Genomic DNA, 5,624 nt, shown 5'->3' with positions numbered 1-5,624 from the left:
TAGGAAACATGAGTACTCCTAATTAATATATATTAAGGATAGCCACAAAATGGCCCTGGCAAATCACCCTCCAGGAATCCCACAGTCAACAAGCTTAGAGCTCTTAAATATGAGCAAGTGGCCAAAGATCAGATATCTGAGGGAAAGCTATGGCATGAAAGAAACTAAAACAAAGGAATAAAGGGGAAAAGCAAATTAAAGAAATAGAGACCTCTGTAGGAAGAATAAGTCCTTAAACGACTATAATTAATGTATTCAGACAAGTAGGAAAAGTTATTTTATTCATAAGACAATAATAAGATGTTCTCTTTAAAAAAGAAATATTCTGGAAATCAAAAGTTCTTGGAAATCGCATGTATAATAGTGTATAAATAAAAACTCAATAGAAGAGTTGGAAGATAAAGTTAAGAAAGTCTTCCAAAAGTAGAAACCAAAAATACATAGAGTTCTGCTTTGGCAGCATATATATTAAATTTGAATGATATAGAGAAGATTAGCATAGCCTGTTCCAAGGATGACACACAAATCCATAAAGCATTCCTTTAAAAAAAAAAAACGGAAAGTAACAAGTGTTGGAAAGATTGTGGGGAAGCTGGAACCCTTGTGCACTGTGGGTAGGAATGTAAAACGGTGCAACCACTGTGGAAAATAGTATGGCAGTTCCTCAATAAATTAAACATAATTACTATATGATCTGGCAATTCCACTTTTGGGTATATTCTCCAAAGAATTGAAAGCAGAGACTCAAATAGATATTTGTACACTCATGTTCATAGTAGCTTTATTCACAATAGTCAAAATGTAGAAGTAACCCAAATTTCCACTCAGAGATGGATAAACAAAATGTGACATATACATATAATGGAATTTATTCAGCCTTAAAAAGGAAATCCTCACACAGGCTACCACATGGATAAACTTCGAAGACATTACACCAAGTGAAATAAGCCAGTCACAAAGAGACTAATGTATGATTCCACTTATATGAGGTACCTGGAGTAGTTAAATACATAGAGACAGAAAGTATAACAGTGGCTGCTAGGGGCTGGGAGCAGGGGTTAGTGAGGAGATATTGTTTTGTGGGTACAGGGTTTCAGTTTGGGATGATGAAAACATTGAGATGGATAGTGGTGATGGTTGCATGACAATGTGAATGTGCTTAATTCCATCGAGTTATACACTTAAAATGGTAAATCTTATGTATATTTTACCACAGTAAAAAAACTGACACTTTAAGCATTAACTTAAGTGATATAGAGGCAAATATTAAAAGAAATAACTCAGAGTTGGAAGTGGTTTCTTCCAAGGATGGGAAACTGTCAGAGGAAGGGCTAATGTTTTTCAAAGAAGCTTTGTAAAACTATTTATCTCTTTAAATTATGTGCATGTAAAACTGTGGTAACAATTTTACAAATAACACTAATAATGAACTTGAAGACTGAGCATGATGAACAAGTAACACTAATAACGAACTTGAAGGCTGAGCGCGATGGCTCATGCCTGTAATCCCAGCGCTTTGGGAGGCCGAGGTGGGTGGATTGCTTGAGCCCAGGAGTTTGAGACCAGCCTGGGCAACATAGCAAAACTCTGTCTCTACAAAAAATATAAAATCAGCCGGGTGTGGTGGCATGCACCTGTACTCCCAACTAATAGGGAGGCTGAAGTGAGAGGATCACCTGAGCCTGAAGAGGTTGAGGCTGCAGTGAGCAGTGATGGTGCCACTGCACTCCAGTCTGAGCAACACAGAGAGACCCTGTCTCAAAAATAAATAAATAAAATAAATGAGATATTTTTAATTCCCTCAATTTCATGGGGAGAGTAGGACCCTTGGCCCAAGTAATCTAAAACAGCAAGTGGCAGAATAAAGACTTGAACCAATATGTTCTAAATCAAAGTTCAGCATCTTACCACCACAACGCATTGTAGTCTATGATAGCATCTTCTTTAGTACCCTAAAATAAACTTTTCTGGGTGTCCTGGCTTAAACCTTCTTAAATTACGTTTCTTAATGTTTTATTAAATGCCTAATAATACTGCAGAGTTTTCCATTTTTACCTAGCATTATTCATTAATACCTAATGACATTTTTTCTAATCCAAATATGCTTTTGAAATAATATACTTTTCCTGACTTTTTTCTCTATCTTCATACTTAAAATTGAATAGGTTTTGGGGTCCTATATTTAGAGTTGCTCCTTAAATAGTTGGAGAGACTTTGCTATTGCTGAATAAGATACTGTTCTTTATTTCTTTTCTTTCTTTCTTTTTTTTTTTTTTTTTGAGACAGATTCTTGCTCTGTTGCCCAGGCTGGAGTGCAATGGCGTGGTCTTGGCTCACTGCAACCTCTGCCTCCCGGGTTCGAGCGATTCTCCTGCCTCAGCCTCCCGAGTAGCTGGGATTACAGGCATGCACCACCACGCCTGGCTAATTTTTGTATTTTTAGCAGAGATGGGGTTTCACCAGGTTGGTCAGGCTGGTCTCAAACTCCTGACCTAAAATGATCTGCCTATCTTGGCCTCCCAAAGTGCTGGGATTGCAGGCATGAGCCACCACATCTGGCCAGTCCTTTATTTCTTGGGTGGGATATTTTTGTACTGAGTCCAAAGAGCTACGCATGGTCACCTTTATGACAACAAAAAGCATTGCCAGTTCAATTCAACTCAAGTCACTAGTCTAATATTAATTTTAATGTTAATTTTTTCCATTAGAAATATGATATCATTATAAAGGGCATTTAGACTAAGGAATGATATATAATTTACCATGCTTCAGACTTTACAATGAAGCCCTTATTTGCACAGCACTTCCAACAATACTCCATTAGTTATCAGTTGAACATATACTAATGCACATCTATGAAATATTTTTTAAAGAACTGTGAGGACCTGTCATAAGCATATCCTCCAACACTGACAAAGTGCCTTTTCCCAGAATACTGTGCTTGATAAGTTATCCGTGTGAAAACTCTAAATAAGATCTATTATGCTTTTAAGATATCATCCCTCATCAAAATAGTGTAGATTACTCCGTATGGTTTCTCATCACATGTGACTGTTTCAACCAGGTTGTGTGCTTCTTGAGGGCAAGGTAGTACAGCACTACACACATAATAAGTGATCTGTAAGCATCTGTAATAAGTAATGAATCAGAGTATGGAATCATGGAAAGTTACAGCTGAAATGGGGCTTAGGGATCCATGGGCCTACCTACCTCTTTTCACAGTAAAGGAAATGCTAATGGATATTTGAATGTATATTTATGTGGGATATTTCATATGCATTTACTCACAGCAGCCCCTCTAAATAGGTACTGTTATTACCCCATATTAAGATATTAAAAAGAAGATCAGACAGGTCAAGTAACGTACTCAAGGTCACATAGCTGGTCAGTGCTTACACTTGGACTGTAGCCAAGGTGATTGGAGTCCAGAGCCTGTGCTTTGCTAAAGTCTAGAGATAGATGTTAGCTCATTTACATGTGATCATATGGCTGGCTGCTAACAGAGGCAGGCCTAGAATTCAGATTGGTTGGCTGCCCAGAGCAAAAGCTTATCTTGGGACCCACTGATGCATATTTTAAGTTAAAAATAAGTTTCTGTGTAGGGATGCTCTTGGCTATAATTTCTCATTTTTATATAGCAAAATTTGAAAAGACTACATGTAAATTACTCCTGCAAAATTGTCTCTCTGAAACATGTATCTCAGAGCTGAAAAAAGTTAGCATTGATTCGCTTCCATTTCTTAAATAAGGAAACCGGCTCAGAGAGATGAAGAGACAAATCCAAGACATCCCACAGCTAAGGGAAGGTGGGCAACTGGGACCAAGTCCCCTGCTTCCTGGGGCAGAGCTGCCTCTGCCACATTCTGGTTCCATGTGTCAACAGAGTCTTCTATTGCCCATGCTCTATAAATCCATATTCCAGATATATCCTTCTGGAACTTTCCATTTCCCTAATTACTTTCATCACACTTCCAATCTCTGATTTACTCCTTATCTATTACTGTCTATAATATCAGACTCAATTTATGCACATCCTCAGATTAGCTCTTGCCATCTGCCCCCTGCCACTTGCTCAGTAGAAAGCCCTGGCCACTGCCACCATTGCCTCTCTGCCCAACACTGCAGGATATCTGTTCATTCTATGGGGGGCGGCCAGAGGCTGCATAGCCTCCCTTGGGCCCCACATGGGAGCAGCCATAACTGCTCCCACATCAAATCCAGCTTACAGACTCTCTGAGGCCCTGTGCTGTGCAGCACGGGATGTGGATTTCCCATCAGCTGTCCCAAGCAGTCAAATAACACGACAAAAATTGGGCAAACTTTGACCACTGAGAGACATAAGACAGGAAGGAACCAACATATAAGTTTCTTTCATTTCATTTCTTTCCCATGACTTTTCCATGGACAGCTTCAAGGCATAATGGTTTCATATAGCCTGTCGGGAGACATCCTTGTAACCAAAATATCAGCTGCATTTTCTTTTGAAGCTTTTTCCAGTACAGTAACGTTCTACAACTCTCTCTGTATGGCCCCTCACTCTTGCTACCCTGGGGTTGCACTCCCCAATAAAACAATGGCAAGAACCCTTTACCCTACTCCTATCACAAAAGCTTCATAGCAATGAGTGAGTTTTGGAGGAATAAAACTCAAATTTAAAATATCTCTGGCTGGCCACAGTGGCTCATGACTATAATCCCAGCACTTTGGGAGGCCAAGGCAGGTGGATCACTTGAGGTCAGGAGTTCAAGACCAGCCTGGCCAACATGGTGAAACCCCGTCTCAACTAAAAATACTAAAATTAGCTGGGTGTGGTGGTGGGCACCTGTAATCCAAGCTACTTGGGTGGCTTAGGCAAGAGAATCACTTGAATCCAGGAGGCGGAGGTTACAGTGAGCCAAGATCACACCACTGCACTCCAGCCTGGGTGACAGAGTGAGACTCTCTCTCAAAAAAAAAATCCTTTCACAAACTCAATTGGCAATTGTGGTGGGTGAGCATTCTTTTCTGAGATCTCCTGAGTCCTGGCAAGGAGGAGAAGGGACACACAGAGGTTGGCAAGGAAGAGGTCAAGGGAACTGTAATACTCATCATTGATCTTCATTTCTTTCCTCCACTTTCAAACACTTCAGCTCTCAGCAGATATTTTTGGACCTAGGAGAGGAGGTCCTCAAGTGAGGAGAGGTCATGGATGTGTATATTCTTCTAGGATATCTAGAATATCTAGGCAATTAACTTAGAGTGTGGAATCTTTGGGTTGCTCTTAAATTCAATGCTGAGGGCCAGGTGCTCCCTCCCCTTTGAAAGCGAGGCGTTGCTACCCACTCTGATTCTGGAGGAGGGAAGAGATTTCACAGATGGGAAGGAAGAAAGACTTTGGAAAGGAGCTGGCAGCCCTGGAAGTTGAGCTAGTAGCACATGGCTCTGGGTGTCCAGCTATGAAGGGGACCTGGGCAGGACTCAGGCAATCAGGCATCTTGTATGGGCACCTCTGGTCAAGTTATAACTGCTACTATCTACTGAGCATTTTTTACAGTAAGCACTACTTTAAATGCTTTACAAGAGTTAACTTATGTAGTCCTTGCCACAAACTGTAAGATACGTAATATTATTATCTACATTTTATA

General features: G+C 40.2%; 1 pseudogene; it reads left to right on the top strand.

Moving 5' to 3' along the window:
• The first annotated feature begins 446 nt into the window (after positions 1-446).
• LOC112439683 (U6 spliceosomal RNA) lies at positions 447-545 on the top strand (annotated as a pseudogene).
• The last annotated feature ends 5,079 nt before the right edge of the window (positions 546-5,624 follow it).

This window comes from Pan paniscus, chromosome 3 (genome assembly GCF_029289425.2).
Source record: "Pan paniscus chromosome 3, NHGRI_mPanPan1-v2.0_pri, whole genome shotgun sequence".
Classification (NCBI taxonomy): Eukaryota; Metazoa; Chordata; class Mammalia; order Primates; family Hominidae; genus Pan; species Pan paniscus.
The sequence above is the reverse complement of the archived record's forward strand: the minus strand, read 5'-3'. Positions and strand labels throughout refer to the sequence as shown.